Raw genomic sequence first — 27,320 nt, 5'->3', positions numbered from 1 at the left:
TGCAATCAATCATCAGGATGTCACAGAATGACTAGTTTGTAGAGACTGCAGAATCAGCCATTCATTGTATACCAACATGTTGTAACCTCACAATAGTCACAATCCATGGAAACAATCAGACAGCAGCAGAACTGAATATGAAAAAAAAATCAAAACTTCATTTGCTTTTGAATTAGTGAAACTAAAAGCTGAGCTCTCTGCTGTAAACAGGAAAATAAAAGGATTTTTGGAGGAAAAAGCTGAATTACTGGTTTAGGATACGCTGAAGCTTGGGAATACCAAGTCTGAGATGAAGAAGTCTCTGGGTGATACATCTCAGCTTGTTGAATAGTTGAAGGAGAATGAAAGGAAGTAGGATAAATTACAAGTTTTGTATCATCAATGCAATGAAAAGAGCACTGGTTTGCAGAACAATTTGGCATACATTATAGGTAGAACAGATCAAACTTAGCAAAGGCAACTAAAGAAACATTGGCATGAGCTTAAATCAACGCTTGAGAAAGTGGCAGATTTGCAAAAATTTTGGAGGTGTACAATGCACCCAACAAGGAACTGAATGGACTCAAGTAGGGCATGGATGAAATTAAACAATCAATCAGAGAAAATGAAAGGAGTCTAGGCCTCACAAAAAATTTTTAAGAAGTGAAGAAACAACTGGAGAGGCTGAACAATTATTAGAGCAGGTTGGAAAGGAAAAACATATACTGGACCAATAGAAGGCTATAACTTCATTAAAATTAGAAGAATCTACTAACTATAAAACCAGAAGCTCCAGAAGCTGGAAGCTCTTCAGGAACAAAACCTGGCGGTGGCTTCTGGAATTCTGGAGCAACAACTGCAGTCCAAACGTTCTTCATGCCTCGTTGCCATCTGCATTGGACGCACCATTGTAGCAGTCACCACTCTTAGGCATCATTTCTTCATCACTGGGCCCACCTTGTTGACACAGCCAACAAGTTCTGTGCTGAGCCCACACTCACCCTGCAATCAGGAGTCCTCAGCTCTGCTGTGGCCACCTCATCTATAATCATGAGTCTCTGCTCGGTGCATAGCAAAATCGCAACCAGGAGTCCCTGGCTCCACTGGTGCTTTGACATTAGGAGCTCCTGCTCTGGGCATACCATGCTGCCACTGCTGCGGCCAACACCAGGAGTCCTTGTTTAGGGCCTGCTGCTAAAAGGAGTCCATGGCTCCGTTGATAGGCCAGGGTGCCACTGCACCAAGAGTCCCGCTGTGGCCGCCTTCGTCCAATATGTCACCTTGCCAACGGCACCATCTTAAGGAGTCCACTGGTACCACCTCCAATCGCTGGAGGAGTTTTGTAGCCACTGCTGCTGGCCCCGAGCTGCGTCTACTGCTGCCTCCGATTGCCAGGAGGTGCTGTGTCCACCACTGCCATCTCTGACCACCAGGAGGCTGACACCACTCCACTCCATGGCACACACTCAACGCTACGCTGATGCTGCCAACTAACCCACCAAAGAAAAGAAAAATGAAAGAAAAGAAAGAAAGAAAAACAAGTGAAAAGGGGGAGAAAAAGCAGATGGGAGTGGTTGAGCCTTGGGCAAGAGCACTTACATGGCCCTGCTACTCTGCCACCATGTTAGAACAAATGTTGCAGCTACTGAATTCTTCTGAAGTATATTCACCATTGTAATGCAGTTTATCATTTGTAAATCAATCCCTTATCTCATACTGTCTTCAGGATATGTGGACAAATTTGCAAGGAATTTTGTTTGAGTTATTTTTTTCAATTTTCAAGAATTAATTTAAAGTTGAGCATTGTATTCTTTTCACTGATGGGACATGTGCATCACTATCCAGGCCAGCATTTATTGCCTATATCCAGTTGCCCATGAAAAGGTGGTGGTGAGCTGCCTCTTGAAACGCTGCAGACCATATCCTACTTATACATAAATACAAATAAAGCATGCTAAGTTAATTTTTACTTAGAGATATTGTTGAGGAAAATTGAAGTTAGGGTGGTTACAATAAAAGAAAATAAAACAACAGAATAATTTTTAAGTTTGTATATAGAGATGAACCAAAAAAATCTACCAGGAATTCTTGCGGCTGTTCCAATCTTTATATAAATGTCTCACTTATTTGTAATGAAAAACACATTTTCTAGAACAGTGAACACCATTCAGTCTATATTTAGAATAACGTGCCATGTGGTATTCCACAAAAAAAAATCTGTGGCTTTCTGAATGAGGTTGAGTGTCTGATATTGTAGTCTGACAAAAAAATTACTTAAGTCTATAAGAGTCCTCAAAACTATGAAGTGTGATCCATTGCCGTATACAATACTGTTTGCCAAGGTTGCTTGAGGATTTGAACATGAAATCACTAATTTTCAGTTGTTAATGCCACCTTTTATTGTCAGTGTTCATCAGAGATTTAGAAGTAATACTAAAACTCCAGTCTTGATTAGCTATAGCATTTTCTAAAAATCAGCTAATTAAGTGGCAAATATATTTTTTATTATATTAATGAGCATTAAAAATGCTTCCAAACCTATAAAATCAAGATTTCTTTTTCTCTTTGTACTTTAAAATATGTCAATGCAGTTAGAAAAATGAAACAAAAACAGGAAATCAAGCTAACTTTAAAAGACATTTTCCAATGAATTGCACAGGATTTTAAAACAAAATTGATTTTGAGGTGTGGCTATTGATCAATAGAATAACATTATTTGCTCATCTATAAATGTCTTTGAGATGGTAGTTGGGTCTGCATTGTTAGGAAGGGTGTCTGAAATAGCGCTATAATTCCAACTCAGGATAGTATGTGACTTCAAGGATAACTTACATCCAATGGTGATCCCATTCATCTGCTACCTTTGTTTTTGTAGGTGGTAGAGGTCGCTGGCTTGGAAAGTGCACTTGAAATAAGTTTGGTAAATTATTGCAGTCGATTTTGTTGATGGTGTACACTAGTACACTGTTGGTTGATAGCAAAGAGAGTACATGTTGAAGGCGGTGGTTGGGATGCCAGTCAAGCAGCAAACGTTGCCATGAATAGTGTCATTCTTCTTAAACGTTATTGAAGCTATACACATCCAGGGAATGCGAAGCCGAGAGCATTCAATCACACTCTTAACTTGTGCCTTGTAGATAGTAAACAGGCATAGGGGAGGCAGAAGGTGATTTACTGAGCTCAGAATATCTAGCCTCTAACCTACTGTAGTAGTCACAGTATTTATGTGGTCGGTCCAGCTCAGTTTGTGATCGTTTGTAATCCCTAAGATGTTGATAATGGGGGATTCAGTGATGGCACTTCCAGTCAACATCAAGAGACAAAGACTAGAATATCTCTTGTTGGATGTGGCTGTGTTGCCTGGCACATCTTTGGTGAGAATGTTACTTGCCACTTATCAGCACAATCTTGGATATTAGCCATGTCTTACTGCATGAGGATATGGATCATTTCAGTAACTGAGGAGTAACAAATAGTGCTGAATGCTGTGCAGTCATCAATGAACCTCCCTACTACTGATCTGCTGAGGAAGGCAAGGTATTGAATAATAGGCCGAAGATTACTAGGTTTAAGGTACTAGGGACTCTTGTGTTATAGTGGTAGTGTCCCTATGTCTGATCCAGAAGGCTCCCATTCAAGTATGTAATAATATCTTTGAACAGGTTGAATAGAAAGTATCTACTCTGAGAAACTCCTGCAGTGGTGTCCTCCAGCAACCACAACCATCTTCCTTTATGCTAGATTCAACTCCAACCAATGGACAGATTTCTTCTCAATTCCCATTGACTCCTGATTTTACACGGGCTCCTTGAAGTCACATTTGATGAAATGTTGCCTTGATGTCAAGCGCGGCCACTAACATCTCACCGCTGAAGTTCAGCTTATTTGTCCCTGTCTCAACCAAGGCTGTAGTAAATTCAGGAGCTGAGTGGCTCTGGCAGAACCCAAACTGAGCATCATTTAGCAGGTTATTCCTTTGTAGATGCCACTTGAGAACACTGCTAATGATCCTTTGAATCACTTTTTGGTTATTGAGAGTGAACTGAAAGTTTGCAATAGGTAAAACCTGATCTGTTCTGCTTTTTGTGGACAGGACATAACTGTGAAATTTTCCATATTGTTGGGTAGATACCAGTGTTGTAACTCTACAGGAATAGCTTGTCTAATGACATGGCTATTTCCAGAGCAAAGTTTCAGTTTTATTGGAGAAATATTATCAGAACCCATAGCCTGACAACAGGCTAAATTTAGCATTAATGCCAGTATTTGAATTTGTGGTCAGGCTATCTAATGAACATATTTCTGTTTGTTTGCAAAAGACCAATTTGTCCAGTCATTTATTAACCTTACTTTTGAAGATATTTCAATGAACTATTTAATTTTTATTTGATGCATTATTGTAATTGCATTCAGGTATCTTTGACCAGGTTCATTCACGGGATGAGAGCATCACTTGCTAGTCAAAAATTTATTACCCATCCCTAATTGTCCAGAGGATAATTAAGAGTCAACCACATTGCTCTGGATCTGGAGTCACATGTAGGCCAGACCAGGCAGTTTCCCTCCCTAAAGGACATTCATGAACGAGGCGCGTCTTTCCAACGATCAGCAATGGTTTCATTATCATCAGTAGATTCTTGATTCCAGATATTTTTTTAATACAGATTTTACCATCTGCCATGGTGGGATTCGAATCCAGCTGTCCGGAACATTATCGAGCCTCTGAGTTTACCATCCAGCAACAATATCACAAGGCCATCGCCTCCCCATTGCAGCAATTTAAAATTGGATGACTAAAATCCGAGATTTACTTTACATAGTAGGTGACGAGAGTTTTTAACAAAGAGGGCACAGACATTCTAGTGGCCATTCGGTTTGCATGCCTGCCTTTCCGTTCGTCTTGTCTGGTGCATTCTTTGCCAGGCGCTACATTGTCCTATTTTACTCTTGCTTAAAAACTTGTTGACATGTTCATTGCATGGTCATCTACAAAAAATGATGTAGCTCAAAAGGTTTGGAGGATACAGGCAAACAGTAAACTTACAGCAACACTGTGTCAGAGATAAGTGCAAGTCCTGGAATTCAAACAGGTATTGGTCCATTCATCTGTACCAAATCTCTGCAAGAGCAACACAACTTCTCCCACTCCCATGCCCTTTCTGAATAGTCCAGCAAATTGTTTTTCTTCTTCGGGCGACACATTGGTTAACACAGCTGCCTCATGGCACCAGGGGCCTGGGTTTAATTACAAACTCAAGTGACTGTCTGTGTGGAATTTGCACATTCTCCCCGTGTCTGCATGTGTTTCCTCCAGGTGCTCCAGTTTCCTCCCACAGTCAAAAGATGTGTAGATTAGATGGATTAGCCATGGGGGAAAGCGAGGTAATAGGATAGGGAGGTGGGTACAGGTGGGATTTTCTTAGGAGGGTCGGCGTGGACTCGATAGGCTGAATGGCCTGCCTGGCACTGTAGGGATTCTGTGATTCAAGCACTTATTAATCCTCTTTGAAAGCCTGATTGAATATGTCTCCACTACCAGCTCAAGCAGTGCATTTCAGATGAAAAATATTCACTGCAAATAAAATGGCTTTTCTACACCTCACCAAAGCCTCTTTGCCATCTTGTATCAATGGCATCTGGTTCTGGACAGTACCCTGAGAATCTCCTGTGAGAATGTCCTGGGACTGAGATGATTGACTTTGAACAACCAATTACTATCATTGACATTTACTGAGAGGCTTCTACTTTGATCTGAGTTGACTCTTAATTAGGTAAGATGAGCAATAAATGCTGGCCTAGCCAGCGGCGCCCTCATCTATGAATAAGTTTTTTAAAAAGTTCAAGATTGATCAGTTAATAGGGCAGTTTTTTTGCATTTAGCATTTTAGGTATTACTGCTTCATGTGACCCAATCAGTGCCATTTTTGAGCTATATCAGCTACTGACCTGCCCTTTCACAGACCCTCCCCCAGGTGACAGTGATCTTTCCCTCTTGCAGCCAACTTTCCCTGTCACCCTGATCTTCTTTCTTACAGTACTCCCAGTCAATGTTCCCTCTCATCATTTCTCCCTCTCACCACCTCTGTGGCTTACAACTGACCTCTGCAATCCTGCACCTTTAAGTGACACTTGCCCTGAAATGGTTCTTTCTGCATGTCACTGTTCATCTGGCAAGCCTTCACTCACGGCTAGGAATCAAGAGGGGAGCACCAAACAGCAATGCAGCGAGAGGAAACATCAATGAGGAGGATATATAGTAAGTAAAAAGTTGGCAAGCATGATTATCAGCTAGATAGTGAGGGCGCCGGCATTTGGAGGACCAGCGAGAGGGAGCTGCAGTAAGTGGATAGGGCATCAAGCCAGTGCTGAGTACAAGGAAATAGCAATTTTTTTAATGTTTACATTTATTTTGTTGCAGAAGTTTTATTTTGTAAGATGTTAATTTAACAGTGCAATACAAAGAGGGTCAGCGTTTATCATATTTATTGTGTTATTTTGGTTAAAAAAAGTACAGAACCTAATGATAGCTTGCACAATGGTTGCAATGGAAAAATCTTGTTCACTTAATTTTGTTTAATTTGAAGTCACACTTTTGATGAACACAACTATAACATTAAGTGATAACTTGGATTGTATGATTATACTTGACAGTTGGAATACAATGTGGGAAGATGTAAACTTGTTTATTGGCAGGAGGAATAGAAAAGCAGCATATTATTTAAATGGGGAGAGATTTCAGAACTCTGCATTACCGATAGATCTGGATGCCTTGGTACATAAATCACAAAAAATGAGCATGCAGGGTCAGCAAGTGATTAAGAAGGCAAATGGAATGTTGTCATTTATTGCATGTTGAATGGAATATGAAAATAGGAAAGTTTTCAACAGTTGTAAAAGATGTTGGTTAGACCACATCTGGAGTACTATGTACAGTTCTGGTCTCTATTGTAAGGAAGGGTGTAACTGCATTTGAAACAATTCAGAGAAGGTTCACTGAGCATGATTTCTAAGATGAAGGGGTTTCTTATATGGAAAAATTAGACAAGTTATTTATTGGAGTTTAAAAAGAGGAATATGTGATCTTATTGAAACATATGATCACCTACAGCATGGCTGTTTACAATAGCAGAGGTTAGATCTATGAGATGACAATGGTAAATATAAGGTGAAAATAATACAGAAGACAACAAAGGAAAGTATGCAAGTGTACAAACAAAATTTTAAAATAGAAATTGGGAAGGCTGAGGACACAGGCTAAAACAAATACAAAACCTGGTAAACTGATAAAGATTGCAGGAGGAAGATTACAAGCAATTGCATTGGATCAATAGTGAACCAATGGATGGTATATAATTCAAAACAAAGGAATAGCATGGAAGTTAAAACTGTCAAAAAGTCTAAGTGGCTTCTAGATTTAATATATGGAGCTATTTAATCTAAAAGTAATACATTACATTTGAAAATTCATTGGTTAAATCATATTTGAATTGGATTTGTATTTCTGAGCACCTAATTATGGGAACAATATTGGACCACTAAATGGGCACTGTTTATGTTCACCAGAAATGAGAGGTTTTAATTATGAAGAAAGATTGAAAAACTGGTTAAAAGAAGCCCAAGAGAGATGGTAAGAAACATGAAAGGTTTTGAGAGGATATCTTTCTATCCTTTATATCAATGATTTGGACATGATGGTGGATATGATTAAGAGATTTGATCGCGGGTCGATCTTAATGGACTAGTCAAATGGAAACAACAGTAGCAAATAGAGATAATGGGAACTGCAGATGCTGAAGAATCCAAGATAACAAAGTGTGAAGCTGGATGAACACAGCAGGCCAAGCAGCATCTCAGGAGCACAAAAGCTGACGTTTCGGGCCTAGACCCTTCATCAGAGAGGAAGTATCGTAGCAAATAGAGTTCAGTCTGGGGAAGTGTGGAATAATTATGTGTGAAAGGCTAACAAGGCAAGGAATTACGCAATAAATGGTAAGAAACTGAGAAGTACATAGGAATGGAGTGCATTTTCTGGATCCCTGAAAGTTGTTAAACAGTTAGATAAAGTGGCTAAGAAGGCAAGACTGGATTAATTTTCTTTTAGCCACGAGAGAGACTGTAAGAGCAAAAAAGTTATACTGGATCTGTATAAAATAGCAGATACGCTACAGCTGGACCACAGTGTACAATTCTCATCACTGCATTATAGGAAACATGAGTGTATTTAACTGGGAATAGAGGAAATTTTGAGGACATTGGAGAATTTTACTTATGAGAAAGGATAGGGTAAGCCTTTTTTTTGCAATAGAAGCGACTGAGGGGAGACTTAAAATACATAAAATTATGAGTGGTTTAGGTAGATTATATTGGAAAACACAATTTCCTTTGGTTGAGGAGTCAACAACTACAGACCTGGATCTGGGGTATAAGATAGTTGGAATTTGAGGTTTGCTGAATTAAAGTGGGTCAGAGGCAAACACCTTCATATCATTTCCAAAGTACTTTGATATTCACATGAAGTGTTTTGGTATACAGGATTGGGGAACAGGAGCTGGAAATGGGAATAGGCTTGGCTGCTTTTCAGCTGGCATGGACACAATAGGTCAAATGGCCTCCTTCCATGCTTGACATTTATATGATTTTATCATTAATGGAAGACAATGCAAACCTACAAAGTAGCAACAGGCCAGTTGGCCCCTCAAAGCAACTCCACCATTCAGTAAAATCATGACTAATCTGATTATAACATCAACTCCACATATCCACCTAAATCTGGTAGCCTTGCACCAGGTTGCTTATTAAAAATTAATTCAAAGACACTGTTTCCGTTGCCTTTTGAGGCAGTATTCTAAAGTTGCACAACTATAAGAAGAAATTTCTTCTCATCTGTCTCAAATGGGCAACAGTGACACCTAGTTCTTGATTCTCCCAGCAGAGGAAACATCCATTCTGCATCTATTTTGTCAAAACCCCTCAAGATTTTGTACATTTCACTCAAGTTGCCTCCTACTCTTCTAAAATCCAGCAAATACAAGCCTAGTTATCCAACATTTCCACATAAGACAAGCTGTTCTTTCTGGTGATAATGGGAACTGCAGATGCTGGAGAATCCAAGATAATAAAATGTGAGGCTGGATGAACACAGCAGGCCCAGCAGCATCTCAGGAGCACAAAAGCTGACGTTTCGGGCCTAGACCCTTCATCAGAGAGGGGGATGGGGTGAGGGTTCTGGAATAAATAGGGAGAGAGGGGGAGGCGGACCGAAGATGGAGAGAAAAGAAGATAGGTGGAGAGGAGAGTATAGGTGGGGAGGTAGGGAGGGGATAGGTCAGTCCAGGGAAGACGGACAGGTCAAGGAGGTGGGATGAAGTTAGTAGATAGGAGATGGAGATGCGGCTTGGGGTGCTTATTAGTCTAATAAGCCTTCTCTGAACTATTGCCAACATGTTTATAGCCGCTTTTAAATGAGGAGACCAATACTCAACACAGTACAAAAACAGAAAATGCTGCAGAAACTCTGCAGGCCCAGCTGCGTCCAGGGACAGAAACAGTGTTAACACTTCAAATCCAGTAACTCTTCCTCAGAACTGACACAATACTCCAGGTGTGGTGCCATATGGATATATTAATTAAGGGTTAATTGGGTGTGAATTTGTTGTATAAATTTAGAGAGCTGGAAATTAGTGGGCTGAGAGTTTTATGGAGTGTGGTTAGCTGAAATAAAGTTCTCAAAACAGTGGCAAGCTCTTATATCCCTGCTTAAGCCCGTATAAAATTTGGATTTTAAACAGTAATTTCTGTTAAATGGTAAATATAAACAAAATTAGATAGAGGTTTCTCTCTGATGAAGGGTCTAGGCCCGAAACGTCAGCTTTTGTGCTCCTGAGATGCTGCTTGGCCTGCTGTGTTCATCCAGCCTCACATTTTATTATCTTAGATAGAGGTTTCTTGCTCAATTCCCACTATACTGTTCACGTTTATATTCCGATTCATTCCACTGCTTGGTGATTCAGTAATGAGAAGCATAGGCAAAATGGAATAAAGGTAGAAGATTAGCATGTTGTAGATGAATGACAGAGCATGTTCAAAGTACCGACTGCCTTATTCCTGTTCCTGTGTTTCTATTATTGAGAGAGAACTGGAGGAATTAAAAGGACTTGTTTCACTCAGTTGCTGGTAGGACATGAGATACTTGATTATAATTGGCCATTGAGGCAGATAGTATGATACATCTAAAATATAATAGACCCAGTGTTTGCAGAAGAATAATATAAGTAATGCAAAGAAATGACATTAGTTATAGTTGAAGAATTAGCAACCAGTGCCACCGCAATGAGCCAGTTGGCTGCCTGTGCTTTAATTTATTTGCCTGTATGGTTTTTAGCTTCCCAATCATTTGATGGGTAAGAACAGCTTGTGCTGTGCTGTTCTCTAGATTTGAACTCTTTCTAAAATTCTAACCCCGTCATCTTCCCATTGCTGTATTTGGACTTTATTTTTAGGAATCCAATACTCAAGTTTCAGTCACATTTTCTGTCTATTGATGCTTCAGTTATTTTTGTCTACAAAAGTGTCTTGAGTTTAATTTCACTCATTAAATCACTTAGCATATTACTACTGCCTCTGCTAGTGATGCACATAACACATGCTTTCGACATAAAGTAAGACATCTGCCAAAACAGAAATATTGTTTAACTGGAAAATAACTCAGTACTAAGCAGGTCTGTTAAGAATATGTCCATCCTTTGTTAGTCAGGAAACCATACCTCAGTAGCAAGGTAAACTTATTTTGCCTCTGGTTTTCCCATCTTGTGGTGAATTGTGAGAAATCTAGAAGGGTCCCAGAGCTATTTACCATGTTTCTACATTGAGTAATGTCCCTCCTTTCATGAGGGTTTAAATTTGATGGTGCATTTTGGCACGTGTGCTCCAAACAGCCCTGAATATTTAAGTCAGTGATTTCTACCCTATAATTTGGCATTGTTTTGGTTTTCTTTGTGAGCAAAGAATGAATGAAGGAATGCTGGAAGTTGCCTCCATAGTGAAGGTCATTCACATAATTTTGAAGCAAACAAAAACAGAAAATGTTGGAGAAACTCAGCAGCATCTATGGAAAAAGAAACAGAGTTAACATTTGAAGTCTAGTTACCCTTCATCAGAATGTCCAGATGCTGTAGATCACAATTGTTTGAATAAATATCCAAATGCCATACTTTTTGAATCGGCCTCTACCACCCTTTCACTGAAATAACAGACCAAGCTCCTCAGACAGCACCATCTGCTGCATAGAAATATGAAGGCAGCAGATGAATGGCAACTGCATTTCCCTTAAAGCCAGGCGTGATCTTAATTTGGAGCTATATTGTTGTTTCTACATTGTCATTATGGATTAAAATCGTGAAACTTACTTCTAAAGGCACTGTAGGTGAACTTTCATTATATGGAGTGCAGCAGTTCATCCATTTATAACAGATATAAGGTTATGCATTCAGCCACACATCGCAACTACCAATAGTAGTCCTTCCATTGTAACTGATGACTATATTAGAATAAATTTGTTTGCACGTAATGCCTCCCAAAATTTACTGCTTATACTGTGTGTCTGGAAAAGAACTGTCTCCCATGCTATTCCTTCATCCAAAGGTTGCTACATTAACCTGATACTTTGCAATACTTGACAGTGATCTATTGGAGACATTGCTTCCCTTTTTCCTCCACCAGGTATTTATCTACCTCTCAGTCAGTGAATTCTTATCTGATTTTAGCTGGAGACTCTTTGATTCAATCACCCATGAAGTTATCCATGTACTACTTTACTAAGTCATTCAAAATGGTGACCACTAGAATTATGACTAGTGCATTGTGCTGTGTTAGTCAGAGGTTAGCTATCTGCCTCAAATAAGCTCATTTTACACAGGAGCTTATCTACCATCATGTACTATCAAATACATTTAGTAGATTCTTATTAGAGCTTTACACTGGCAGTTGTTGAGATTGAATTATAGAAAACTAACACCGTTGCACTAGTTCCTCATTTTTTTTGTTACTAGCTAGCTCCATGACGCTCATGAAAATCTTGAAGCTGCAGAAAGATAACACTGTTAACAATTTCAAAAATAGTACAAACTGCCGATGCTGGAGAATCTGAGGTAACAAGATGTGGAGCTGGATGAACGCAGCAGGCCAAGCAGCATCATAGAGAGTTGATGAAATTTTTTTAAACGGTGTATTTACACTCAGTTCTGATATAACACAATAGTTCCGTCTCTTCTGATTTTGCATTATAAGGAAATCGCAAAATAACTGCAACATTTAAAGTGATGGGGATGGAATCATGTTATAGCCAACACGGACAGAGAAAGTTTGCATTCTACAAATAGCGTTTTATAATTCCTCAATAGCATTAAAATCAATTTGGGTTGAAAAAAACGTACGTTAATCAGAACCGAATGTAAAAGTGTACTTCTGTAAGGGAGATGACAAGATGTGGAGCTGGATGAACACAACAGGCAAGGCAGCATCAGAGGAGCAGGAAAACTGACGTTTCGGGTCTGGACCCTTCTTCAGAAATGGATCGTTTTTCCGAAGAAGGGCCTAGACCCGAAACGTCAGCTTTCCTGCTCCTCTGATGCTGCCTGGCCTGCTGTGTTCATCCAGCTCCACACCTTGTTATCTCCCTTATAGAAGTACACTTTTACATTCGGTTCTGATATAATGTACATTTTTTTTTCAACCCAAATTGATTTTACTGCTATTGAGGAATTATAAAACACTATTTGTAGAATGCAAACTTTCTCTGTCTGTGTTGGCTATAACATGATTCCGTCCCCATCACTTTATATGTTGCGGTTGTTTTGCGATTTTCTTATAACGCAAAATCAGACGAGACGGAACTATCATGATATATCAGAACTGACTGTAAATGAACCGTGCTCCTGAGATGCTGCTTGGCCTGCTGTGTTCATCCAGCCTCACATTTTATTATCTCTGAACTAGGACTCCTGTGTTCCTTTGTGCTTCAGATTACTGAAAGCTTTCCCAATTTAGAAAATGGTCTATGCCTCTATTCTTCCTAAAAATATGCATAACTTCATACTTTCCCACATTGTGTTCCATCTGTCACTTCTGTGCCCACTTTCCTATCCTATCTAAGTCATTCTGCAGCCTTCCTGCTTCCTCAGTATTACCTTTCCCTCCTTTCATTGTGTCTTCTGCCAATCTAGCAACCATGCACTCAGTTCCTTCATCCAGTTTGTTAAAGTATAACATGAATAATTGTGGTCCTAACACTGACCCCAGTAGAACTCCACTAGTCACTGGCTGGCATCCACTCTGCCTTCTGCCAGTCAGCCAATCCTTTATACATGTCAGTCCTTTGCTCCTGACACCATAGGCTCTTAATTAGCAAGCTTTTGGGTGGCACCTTGTCAAAGACCTTCTGGAAATCCAAATAGATCATGTTGACTGGCTGTCCTTTGTCTAACTTGCTTGCTACCTCCTCAAAGCATTTGAACGGATTTGTCAGGCATGACCTCCCCTGGATGAAGCTGTGCTTTGTTGTATTCAGATGTTGTATTGAAATTTTTCAGTTCTCTGAGACCTACCCTGGCTCCAGAAATTCCTGAAAAATCATCATGAATGCCTCCACAATCCCCTCAGATATCCCCTTCCATCTGGTCTGTCTGGTCCAGAATATTTATCTACTTTCAGACCTTGCAGCTTCCCCAGTACCTTCTCCTTTCTAATGGCCACTACAGTCACCCCGGTCCCCAGATTCTGTTGAAGTTCTGGAATGCTGCTCATTTTTTCCACTGCGAAGATTAATGCAAAGTACCTATTCATTTCCTATGCCATTTCTTCGTGGCCCATTACTACATCCACTCCACTAGTGAAGACTAAGTCATCTAATTATTGGAAAGTCCCTTCCTGCAGTTATCCACCGCTATTGGATGTTCCTTAGAACTACAATTTAAGTTCAAATCTCAATAAGCATGACATTATCACTTCTAGGTTTCAGTATATCCACCTCATGGTAGTGGTAACAACCCAACCTTTAAAACAAACTGCTGTCAATGTGGTGTCTAGGAGAGACGAAACGGAGACTGGACAATGGCTTCATTTTCCAGTAGTTCAATTTCCACTCTTGCCTGTCTCTTAATTTTTATATATCTAAAAAACTTTTGCAATATTCTTTTATATCATTAGCTATCTTACCCTCATATTTCATCATCTCCCCTTAATGCTTTTTTACATATACTCGTTGGTTTTTAAAGGCTTCCCAATCCTCTGGTTTCCTACTAATCTTCAACACATTGTACACTTTTTCCTTTGCTTTTATGTTGTCCCTGGTTTCACTTGTCAGCCAGCACTGCAGCAAGCTAGAGCCAGTGATTTTGGCCAGGGAGCATGGTACTGTGTTGAAGTGGCAGGCAACCAGAAGCTCAGGGTCATTTTTGCAGACAAAATGAAGATGTTCTGCAAAGCTGTTGCCCAGTCGGTGTTTTGTCTCTTCGGTCTAGTGGAAGCACATTGAGAGCAGGTTTTATTTTAAGGTTGGGTTGCTACCTCTACCATGAGGTGGATATGCTGAAACCTAGAAGCGTGACAATGTCATGCTTAACTTTGAGATTTGAATTTAAATTGTAGTTCTTAGGAAAATGCAATAGTGGTGGATAAATGTAGGGAGGAACTTTCCAATAATGAAACAATTTAAACTTCCCTAGTGAAGTTATAATAAAACAAAGCTATTCCAACTTGTAAGTACCACTGATAATTTTTTTGGGACTGTGGAATAAAAATGGGTAAAACGGTTTTCGTTGACTTATCAATTAGCACCAGTTTTGGGGGTTCAGGAAAGCTTAGACTTGATTAGGAAGTTTAAGGTGAAGAAACCTTTGGGGTCAGTGACCAGAAGAGGATAGAAATCGCCCTACAGTTGAGCTGGAATCAGATATGGTATTACAATTGAGTAAAGGTAACTACAAAGAGATGAGGGAGGAGCTGGCCAGGGTTGATTGGATGGGGAACCTAGTAGTGAAGATGGTGGAGCAGAAATGGCAGGAGTTTCTGGAGGTAATTTGGAAGGCACAGCCTTCCAAATTCATCCCAATTCATCCCAACGTCAACGAAACATATAAAGAGGAAGTCGATGCAACAGCACATGCTGCCATGACTGTGCGAATCTGATCACTGCTTGTTACACTTGTGGAATCATCAAATGCAGGTTTCTATATGTTATGATGTAAACAAAACTTGGTGTGTCTTTTCAAAAGTTTTTCTAAGAGCTTCCCTCACCCTTTCTATTTCAACTGACACGCTACAATTTCATTTGATCACACCATGGTGCCTCTATACCACCTCTGTAATGGTGACCTCTGGGCTAACTCCACCAGGGCAGTCAGCTCTGGGGGTTAAAAAAACACCAGAACAATTCACTAGGGGAGCAAGACAGGTGGAGGAGGAGATTACAAACAAATATTTGAAAACTCAAGTAACAATGTAAATGTGACAGTGGAAGAAATACAAGTGCAGTGAAGTTAAGTTTAAAATATAAAATGAAAGCTAGCAATTCACCGACTCACTGAGGCTCTTTCAGTAGCACCTTTCAAAGCTGGAATATCTACTACCTGGAAGATCGTGGGCAGCACATGCAAATTATGACTTGGAACTATATCACCATTCTTTCAGTATTGCAGAGTCAAAATCCTGGAACTCCCTTTGTGATGGTCCTCATCTACTTGGCCACTGTTCTCAATTACCTGACTGCAAAGCATCCAAGGGCAATAAGAAGACCCATACCACCCCATATGCTGAAGTTTACCATTGGAACAAATAGGAGCTCAACACTGTTGCAAGAATCACCTCAGTCCAGGCCTGCTTTTGTCCAACATCCAGGCTCTGCTATTTCCCAAAGCAAAACAAATATCCAAGCAAGATATCTGTCTAAATGGGCAAGATAAGCAAAAGAGCCTTGGTGTGTCGGTGAATTGCGAGATTTCAGTTTATATTATAAACTTAATTTCATTGCACTTGTATTTCTCCCATTGTCATATTTACATTGTTACTTGAGTTATTGAATATTTACTTGTAATCTCCTCCTTCATCTCTCCTGCTCCTCTAGTGAATTGTTCCTTGCTTTTTAACCTCCAGAGTTGACCGCCCTGCTGGAGTTAGCCCAGACGTCACCCTTGCAGAGGTAGCATACAGTTATAAAAAAACTTAAAGAAAAACTTGATTATCCATTATGTGACTCTGAGTCACAATCATTCAGCATACACCACCCTTAGAATTCTCTACAAAACTCCCTTTCACTGCTGAGAGACAAGATCACTTCACTCTCAGGCTAGCCTCTTCAGGCCTGTGTGCTCCCTTCTAAAGTCCTGAGTCTCAGCACTACACTATCCTGCCATCCCACCCACCCACGCCCCCCCCCCCCAAAAGACTATCCACCTTGCCTCTCACTTCTCAGCTAGACACTCCCCCATCCCCTATTCTCCAGACTTCAGACTCTCCTTCAGACCCTCTCTCCCTTCTCCTTATCTGACTCATGATCACCCTCCCCCATGGCCTGACCTCAGGACTTTCCTTGTACCCCATCCGTCAGCTTTTCTCACTATCCACCATCGTGGCTTCCAAGCTAGAATGGACCAAAGAACACATTTACCATAACTTCTGTTTTAAGCTGGGACATTTCCTTAGTGGCAGCGTTGCGGAGTAGAGAAAAGTGGAGATGGGAGACACAGAGGAGGAAAGTGAAGGGAACAGCTGAAGGAGAACCACATGGGGTGGACAGGCAGGTGAAGAGAGAGGTAGAGTGCAGAAATTCAGGAAGAATGGAGAGTAAGCTGATAGTGAAGGAGAGCAAGAAAAGAGTTAATGTGGAGCAAGGGGAAAGAAAATGGAGGAGAGAACGGGAATGGAGGGTGAGAGGAGAATAAGGGAAGAGAGAGAGCAAAGGAGAAATGGGGAAGGTGAGGAGAGAATGGGGCAGAGTTAGAAATGATAGAGACAGTGAGGAAAAGAAGAAATAGAGGCATATGGGGAGATGGAGAGAATGGAGTGGAGAGAGATGAGGGCGAATGTTGGTGGGGAGAGAGGAGAGATTAGTATTGAGGTGGGAAGGAAGCAGACAGGGAGGCAAAGAGAGGGGAGTGTGTAAATTCTGTAGATGAGGGGGAGCAGAGGGGAGAATAAAATGATCATATATTAACAGTACTGTATCACCCTGTGATAAATAGTTAAAATCATAACTGATATTAATAACTCAATAATGTAGGGCTCCCAAAGTGGGGTTTGGGACCCCAAGTGGTTTGCCAGCTGAAATCTTATGCTTGCAAACTCATAGACGGCAATGGCCTGCATGTGGCACGGTGCCCCTCACTCGAATAGGTTTTTTATTCTCCCCTCCACCCTGTTCTCATTGGTTATCCTACCCACAGCCCTCACTCTTAAGGAGAAGTCAGACAATTTTAAAGCCTCAAAATGGGATCACAGTGGGAAAAGGTTTAGGAAACACTGCTATAATGATCACTGTAGTGATCTATCAACAATGAATAGTCACATACTTCAGACCACTTAGCTGGTACTCAGAAAAATGTCCAAGACACATTGTGATCTCTAGCTTAAAGAGTTTATTCCTTGATGGTTTCTAGGCTGACGAATTGCTTTGGTACTTTTATTTAAGTTTCATTCCTTGTTAATTGATTTCCAGTGATTTCAGTTGAACACTGCTGACTGCTTTAAAAGTAAACAAATGTTTACAACTGATGTGGTTTGAGAACTGTGATTTTATTTCAGGGTCATTAATTTCAAGATCACTATTATATGTATAATAATGACTGAATGACCACTTTGGATCACAGGTTATTGTGAATTGTGCAATCAATCACTGTTTAACAGAGAATGATCCCAAAATTTTCTGATTGGGAAGTTTGAACTTTGCATGTGTAACCCAATAAAGATTGAAGCAGTATGCCATTTAGTAACAAGGATGATTTTACCTATTTGAGCACTTTACTTTGGGAAGCAAATTCAGAAATTTTGAAATTTTAATGTCACACCAGGACCTTTTCGCTTTGTTTGTATTTTATATAGTATTTCTTAAAATCTAGGCCTTGTGATTGTGACACTATCAATGATTATACATGCAACCACTTTCTATCAATATGAATAAAAAAGTCAATTTGATTTGCAAAGGGTTGTCAATTTTGAAAGACTTATTTTTAAAAAAACATTATTGCATTTAGAATGACTAATTATTCAAACAACTGGGACTTTACAAAGGAATGACCAAAAACATTTCAAAGGAGCTTTCCATTGTAATTTGGTTAACCAAAATAACGTGCTTTTATGGCAACAATTCAACAACACATGAATACTTCTCCCAATTACAGTTCTCCCAATTCTCCAAAGCATTAATTGATCCAAATATATAGAGTTCAATTAAAACTAGCATTTTTTTATTTAATGCTTTTGTCATCTAGTTGTGATTACATGAATGGTTTTTAGGAATTGCTGTTAAGCTCTGGTCATTGTGGAATTATTCCTATGTACTGCTTTTTGTCTTTTTTTTATTTATAGCAGTAATCCACAGATTGTTAGGATCACAAAGAAAGAAAAGCAAACACAAATGTAAATTCCTCTAAATGAATTACATTTCATTTAAACCTAATGTAGCTTTTCGTTCAAGTACACAAACTAACAATAGAAATGCCACCAGTGATTTTATTATTTTTAAATCTAGCCCCTTTAACGATGCAAAGACTGACAGAAATTTCTCCCTAAGAGCATAAATTTTAATTTGACTTTTATTTTTTCTGTGAGTAATACCATTAGCATCTGTGACATCATGTGAATACAATTCACAAAGGACATGTAATTGTTTCATTTTCCTTGCTTTGAGTTTGATTACTCCTGAGAATGTGCACATTCTTTACTCGCAACAGAATCTGATTGCTCAATTCACAGGTGTCTTTAATTTTGCCATTCTTTCCTCTCATTGCTATATAGTGTACATCAGCAGTTTGAGGAAGACCTCTGTTTTTCATCCCTTTTTTCCAGATTGTCACTTCCTTCTGTCTCTTTGGTAACTTGGCTAACATTAGTAAAAATTGATAATTTTGCGAAAGTGAAGATTGTGAGTGCTATACATATGAGCATATGAATTAAGTGCTGGAACAGGGCATTCAGTCCCTTGAATTTGCGCTATCATTTAATAAGTTCTAATTGGAACCTCATATCTACATTCCCACCTTTCACCCCCTTGCTTAACTATCTACCTCCATCTTAACATATTAAAGGAATCCCTTACTCTTCTAAACTCCAGGGGATTCAAGTCCCGCCTGTCAAACCTTTCCTCATAAGATGGCATCTCTATTCCAGGTATTAGTCTGGTAAACCTTCTCTGACCTGTCTTCAAAGAATTTACATTCTCCCCTAAATAAGGCGATGAATGCTATGCAGTGTATTCCAGATGTGGTCTCACTTGTGCCCTGTATAACTGTACCATATTCTCCCTATTTTCGTACTCAGTTCCCTTTGCAATAACTAATAACATTTTATTAGCTTTCCAAATTACTTTCTGTACTTGCATACTAACCTTTTATAGTTCGTTCACAATGATATCTTTGCATTTAAGAGCTCTTGGATTTGTCACCATTAGTTAATGTGCTTCCTTTTTATTCTTCCTGACAAAACGGATAATTTCACATTTTCCCACAATGTGCTCCATCTTTGCCTATGCAGTTAACCTAACTATATCTTTTTGTGTCTGTTCTGAAGAAGAGTCCCTGAACCCAAAATGTTAACTCTGCTTTCCCTCTACAGACCTGCCAGATCTGCTGAGTTTCTCCAGCAATTTGTTTTTGTTCGTTTCGGATCTCCAGCACCTGCAGTTCTTGACTTTGTTTTAGTTTCCTAACTATGTTTGCATTATCAGCAAATTTGGCAATCATACTTTCTGTGCCTTCAACAGTAAACTATTGAGGTCCCAGCATGACTGCCACATCATGCCAATCTGATAAAGATCCATTCATTCTTTGCTTCCTGTTAGCAAGCCAATCTAGTATTGACACCATCATGCTAATCCCTATACCTTGAGCATTTATTTTCTGCAATAGCCTTTTATGCAGCACATTATCAAATGCCTTCTGGAAAGCTATGTGCAGTACATACATTAGTCCCCTTTATGTATTTCATGTGGTACCTCCTCAAAGAACTGTATTAGATTGGTGAAACATGAGTTCCCATTCATAAAACCATGTTGACTCTACCTGATTGTGTTAAACTAATCCAAGTGTCTTACTATTTTTTAATAAAAACTTATGATGTTTTCCTTAAGACAGCTATTGAGCTAATTATAGTTATTTGCTTCCTATCTCCCTCCCTTTTTGAATACCCTGAATCAAGCATATTTTATAAAATTCAATTAGTGCATCAACTAGCTCACTAGGAACTTCTTTTAAAACCTGAAATTGAAAGCAAACACTTGTCAGCCTGCAGTTCCAACAATTTACTCATACAAGTTCTTTGGTGATTGTAATTTTCCTGAGTTCCTGTCTCCCTTCTATTAACTGACTTACCACTGCTTTTTGGTGTTACCTGTGTCCTCTGTAGTGAGAACTGATGTAAAATGCCTGTCCAATTCATCTGCCATTTCCTTATTTTCCGTTATTAATTCTCCAGTCTCGCTTGAGATAGGACCAAGGTCCACTTTGTTAACACTTTTCTACTTGAAATATTTATCAATGTTCTTACTATCTGTTTCTTTATTTCTGGCTAGCTTTTACTTGTCATCTAATTTCCCTACTTTATTAACTTTCCTGTCATTCTTCACTTTTTTTCTAGTCTGTCTAATTTTCTTACCTGTCACCTGTCTTTGCACAGTTATATGCTTTGTACTTAGCTTTCTTTTAGCTAGACCTGCTTTCATGCCCTCATGACTCACCTGGGATTTTTTTTGTAAAAGTCTTGAACTAACTCCTCTTTCCTTTTAAATGAATGTAAAATTAAATCATGTTGTGGTTTCTGCCACTATTAATTAATCCTACTTCATTGCATAATGATAGTCATCATACCAGCTCTCTGGGTGGTATGTGCTGATTTACGAAATTATTCCAAAGAAATTCCATGAACTCCTCCACCTTGGCTTTTTTCGCCCATCTGATTTATCTAGGCTGTATGTAGATTGAAATCTCCCATGTTTATTGCCATGCCTTTCCAACAATCTCTTATTATTTCTTTGTTTATGCATTGTAGTGTGTGATTATTGTTAGGGATCTGTACACCACTCCCACTTGCCTTTATCATGTTTAAATTCCAGCCCAACAGTTTCGAAACCACAGTTTCCTGAACTCTGTTGAGCAATACCATCATTAACTAACAGAGTGCTCCCCCTGCCACCTTTTTCTAGTTTCCTATCATTCTTAAAAGTTCTGCACCCTTTTAGATTAAGATCCCAATCCATGTCATTATGCACTCATGTCTCTGTAATGGATACTAGATTATATTCAATAATTTCTTTTTGTGCTGTCAGTTCATATATATTATTTTGAATAGTATGTGCATTAGGATGCGGAGCCTTGACTTTTACACTTACTGTCTTCGTCACTTGTAATGCTATCTTAGGTTGACTCTAAGATTTGTACCTTCTATCACTTCCTATAATGGTATGTTTATTATTTCCTGTCTAGCACATATCCCAGTACTGATGCGAGTGCCAGTGGAACCAAATTCTCCCACACCAGTCTTTGAGTTGCACATTCATCTTTATATTCTAAGTTTCCCTATGGCTGATTTGCACTTAGCTCAAATAGTAGTGTAGAGATTATGATTCTTCAGATTCTGCTTCAGTTCCTCGTATTGACTATATAGAACATTATCTTGCTTATGTCACTGATACCCATATGGACCAGATGATTGGATTCACCCTTTGCTCTGAAAGTTCCTCTTTAGCCCCAAGCAGATGTCCTGAATCCAGGCATTGGGCAGGCAATGCAGATATCTGAACTTTGCTGCAGAGAATAATGTCAATGTCAATCTCACCCGCTGTACTGTTCCCTACGTTCCTCCTTTCGTCACTCATCTTGAATGGCAACCTGTACCATGGTGCCGTGGTCAATTAACTCATCACCTTTCAGCCCTCACTCTCAAAAGTTCTAGGGAACCTCAAACCTGTTGGACAATTGCACAAGCTGAGATTCCTGTGTTCCTTCTGAGTCCTCTTACTTGCTTCACTCGCAGTCATACTCTTCTGTCAGTGATTACAGATCAAATCAAGCAATCTAACCCTAACAGATATGACTGCTTTCTGGTATAAAGAACCCCAGTAAATTTGCCTTTCCCAATGCATCACAGTTCAGCTTCTGGCTCTCAAACTCTGAGGGAAAGCTGCTTGCACTTCAAACACCTACTGTAGATATATTTGCTTGAGATTAAATTATCATCCAGGAACTCCCAGTTGCAGTAACTGTTACAGATTGCATGTCCTGACATCCTTAATGTATTCTGAAGAATAACTTAGTTATTTTATTCAACTTTATATTTAGCTGTGTTTATATATAATTGTGCTAACTTTATCACCAGCTCTTATATGTTAAACCTTTTGGATCAGATTAGACCTTAGTCATTTACCAAATGCTGATCTAGTAGCTTGCTTTTCTCCTGTAGCACAGTAAGAATCACAAAAACTTAAAATGTTCAAGAAGAGCAAAAGTGAAGGAATGCCTCTCTACTTTCTTCTGTTTAATTCTCTTAATCACTTTGGGAGTTAAATCTATTGTAGGTTACACTCAAATGTTATTTTGCAATAAAATTGGCCAGTTTTCTATTCTCCCAAGACAGAAGGCATGTTTTACTCACTTAATAAGGATCCAGTTTCAGTGGGTGTTTAATTAAGCAGCTCTTTTATTGAAAGTCTTGTTAAAACCCTGCTTTAGGCTGGCAATTACAGAATTTATACTAGATTACAGTTTAATGCCAGCTAAATGGAATTAGATTTGTATAAAATAAACATTTAAATGTTCTGATCCACCAACTGCACACATTTGGTCCTACAAACTGTTTCTGCTGCTATATACTGTATTAATATTGAAAATTGCTTCCATTGAAAGTGGCTCAAGTTAGCATCGTGCTAAGCCTGCCCATATCTAATACTGGTGCATTAAGGGAGAAGCTCAGTAAGCACCTGAGGAAGAAAGATAAAGAAGGTTTTGTTGAAGAATGCGAAGAAGTTCACGTTTCTGAACTTTGTTACGGACATGTTGGCCTGTTTCTATTCTATGTCTACTATGGAGTAGAATGTAATCTATACCCCTTTCTGTGAAAACCACTTCTGACACTGTCTGTTGAGAGTTTCAATGTCTTCCTTGACTTCTTATCAGCTGACAATGCATAAATAACAGCCCTTAAGTGGCGTCATGACCCCAGTGGGGATGATGAGCTGGTAACCAAACCCCACTATTCTATATAAAAACTGAAAGAACTACAGATGCTGTAAATCAGGAATAAAAACAAAGTTGCTGGAAAAGCTCAGCAGGTCTTGATCAGCTCGGAGGAATGGTCACCAGACCTGAAATGTCACCTGAAACCAGATCCCACCAGAACTGCTAAGCTTTTCCAGCAATTTTGTTTTTGTTCCCACTATTCTGCAAGTTGTCACAGATGTCTGAATGGGCAATTGAATCACCGAGATGGTCAAATTGCCTGAATTTAATGCTTTTTAAGAGAAAATAAATTCACATCGGGTTTTGCATGGTAGACTGATAAGTAAAGTCAGGTCATGTGGGATTCAGGTTGAGCTTGCCAATTGGATACATAATTGGCTTACCGGCAGGAGGCAGATAGTAATGGTAGAGGGTTGCTTTTTGGACTGGAGGCCTGTAACCAGCATTGCTCCACAGGGTTCGGTTCTGGATCCTCTTTTGTTTGTCATTTATACAAATGATTTGGATGAGAATATAGAAGGCACGGTTAGTAAGTTTGCAGATGACTCCAAAATTGGTGGCAATGTAAACAGTGAAGAAAGTTTTCTAAGAATACAAAGGATCTTGATAAAATGGTCAATGGGCTGAAAAATGGCACATGGAGTTCAATCTGGATAAATGCGAGATACTGCATTTCGGTAAAACAAACAAGAGTTGGGCTTATGCAATTAATAGTAGGGCCTTAGGTAATGTTGTAGAACAGAGGGACCTGGGGTGCAGGTTCATAATTCTTTGAAGCTTGCGTCACACAGAGATAGATAATTAAAAGGGTGTTTGGCACACTTGCCTTCATCGCTCAGTCCTTTGAGTAGAGGAGTTGAGACATTATGTTGCGGTTGTACAGGACATTGGTGAGGCCTCTTCTGGAGTACTATGACCAGTTCTGCTCACTCAGTTATAGGAAGGATGTTATCAAGCTGCAGAGGGTTCAGAAGAGATTTGCCAAGATGTTAAGATAACAAAGTGTGGAGCTGGATGAACACAGCAAGCCAAGCAGCATCTCAGGAGCACAAAAGCTGATGTTTCGGGCCTAGACCCTTCTTCATCTCTCTGAAGAAGGGTCTAGGCCCGAAACGTCAGCTTTTGTGCTCCTAAGATGCTGCTTGGCCTGCTGTGTTCATCCAGCTCCACACTTTGTTATCTTGGATTCTCCAGCATCTGCAGTTCCCCTTATCACTTTGTCAAGATGTTGCTAGGTACAGAATACTGGATAGGCTAGGACTTATTTCACTGGAGCATAGGTGGTTGAGAGGTGACCTGATAGAAATTTTTAAAATAATTAAAGGTATAAATTGAGTTAATGGTGTCTTTTCCCTGAGATAGGGAATTTCAAGACTAGGGAGCATGTTTTTAAGGTGAGAGGAGAGATAATTTAAAAAAGACATGAGGCAGATTTTTTACGCACAGGATGGTTTGCATGCGGAATGAATTTCCTGATGAAGCGGTGGATGTGGGTACAATTACACCTTTTAAAGACATTTGGATGGATATATGAACAAGAATGGTTTGGAGGGATATAGGCCAGGAGCAGGCAAGTGGTACCAATTTATTTTAAGATTATGTTCAGCATGGACTGGTTGGACCAAAGAGTCTGTTTCCATGCTGTATGACTCTATGTTTCAATAAAAACAACCTTATTTTCTACATTTCTATGTAATATATAGGAATAACAGGCCAGTCAGCCCTACAGGCCTGAACCACCATTTAACATGATCATGGCTGATCATCCACCTGAGTGCCCTGATCCTGTTTTCTGCCCATTTCCTTTGGTCCCTTTAGCCTTGAGACCTATATGTAATTCCTTCTAACTGCTAACACCTTAGAAACAAACTTATCCAAGTACAACAAGACTGGATGGAACTGCTGGACCTAGTTCTCAGGAAAGAGGTGAGCCCAGTGGATGAAGTAGGGGAACATTTAGGATACAGCAATAGTATCATAAGGCTTTGGTTAGTTAGGGAACATTAAAGGAACAATCCAGGATAAAACTAATTAACTGGAGGGTTTGCCAACCTCTGTGGGGTCAGAATAAATTTGATCCAGATAAATTGGAATAAAACCTTAGCAAATAATATAGAGCTGAACAAAGGGGTTGCTTTAAAGAAGCAATTATTTAGAATCAGTCAATGAGTATTCCCCAAAAAAGGAAAAGGTAAGATAAACAAATTCAAAGCTCCTTGCGAGGTGACAAATAATGTAGGATTCAGGTGAAGAAGAAAAAGTGAATAATACAACTGAGAATCAAGCTGAATATAGAAGATTCAGAAGGGGATTTAAAAGCAAATAAGTATCGAAGAGAAAGTATGGAAAGAGATTGAAAACACAATAAAAGAGAATTCAAAAGTCTTTTCGCAGCATATAGTAAAAGGATGGTAAAAGAAGCATTGAGGCTGATTAAGGACCAATAGAGGAACTTTGTTTAGCAACAGGGGTAATGATAATGTGTTAAAAGAATACTTTAAATTTATCTTAACCAACAAAGAGGATATAATGCAGATTATAGTGAAACAAAAGATAATTCACATATTTGAAAGGTTTAATATTGACAAGGACAAAGTAAAAGATAAGCTCTCTACGCTCAAAGTTGATACGGTGCCAGGACCAGGTGAGATACTTCCAGAAATGCTGAGCAATGTAAGAGTGGACATTCCAAAAGCACAACCATGACTTTGCAATCTTCCTTAGACTTGGGGTGCCAAAGAATTGCAGATTTTAAACTCAGTTCAAAATAGGGCCTATAGATAAGGCCAGCAACTACATGCCAATTTGTTTCACCTTAACGGAGCGAAAGCTTCAAGAGGGAAGCTATCTGCAAAGCATAAGTTTTATTGAAAACTGTTTAAAAAATACAGTGGATGCATTTTTAATTGCAGACAATTATCGTGTTTAATGTATCTTAGTTGCTGTGGTAAGGGCCATTACCACTTGTAACAAATAAGTGTGTGTCACAAATCATGGCATGTAACAGGTCATAACTTGATTGTGAATATCCTGTTTTACTAAAGTCAAACTTTAGGAATATCAACATAGTTTGTTGCTATGGACAGTGCTGTCAGCAATTTTTTCATGGTTAAATTGTGTTGACAATCACATTTAGTATGCCAATAACAGCAGCTTGCACCATTCGCACAGGAAGCAAATTTACTCTTTGCCTTGAAAAATTTAAGGAATGGTAATTACTTTTAATGGATTTTCATGAAAGCAGTTCAAAAATGAAAAGCGATTAATTTACTGGTGGGAGGGAAAATTTTACTAATTGTTTTCCATTCTCCTTTACAATGCTTAACATTGTATCTATATCGTTTGGATATTTTCAGCATCACAAGTAATAGATTGGATAAATAGGAATTAAAGTAGCTATTTATTTTAAGCACAAAGAAAACCTTGACAAAGGCTTGACTGAAAGAAAATAGGTAGTGAGTTTTATTATCATATTTAATATGACAATTGTCATCTGTGTTTAGTGTGGCAAAGAACAAATGTTGGAGCATGGTTTGATTTTAAAATTGAAACATTTGTAATCATAATGATTGATATCATTTTCATATATGGTATTATATCTGCAGTCTTTCGTGGTTTACATCATCAGGAGTTTTGTGGCCATTGGTTGGATTTTATGGTTGCAAATCAGCTGGCTGCTTCCCAAAAACACATGTAAAATGTATGGTAACGATACAGCTTGGAAATTCAACAGCATCACACCAGTGTCCAGTATTACTGAAGGCAAGAAGACACCAAAATCAGTCACTTTTTAAAGAGCTAATCAACACACTATTGTTAGTCTCAACGGTTAGGATTTTTTGTTGCTAATTCCACTTTCTAAGTGCTAAAAAGGAAAATGTTTGGGACGACTTTATGCCTCGT

General features: G+C 39.1%; 1 protein-coding gene across 1 annotated transcript in view; it reads left to right on the top strand.

The window, feature by feature from the left end:
• Positions 1-27,320, top strand: part of micu2 (mitochondrial calcium uptake 2) — a 386,723-nt gene that overhangs the window by 247,169 nt on the left and 112,234 nt on the right. The window lies entirely within an intron of this gene.

The sequence above is a fragment of the Stegostoma tigrinum genome, chromosome 6 (genome assembly GCF_030684315.1).
Source record: "Stegostoma tigrinum isolate sSteTig4 chromosome 6, sSteTig4.hap1, whole genome shotgun sequence".
Taxonomy (NCBI): Eukaryota; Metazoa; Chordata; class Chondrichthyes; order Orectolobiformes; family Stegostomatidae; genus Stegostoma; species Stegostoma tigrinum.
The sequence above is the reverse complement of the archived record's forward strand: the minus strand, read 5'-3'. Positions and strand labels throughout refer to the sequence as shown.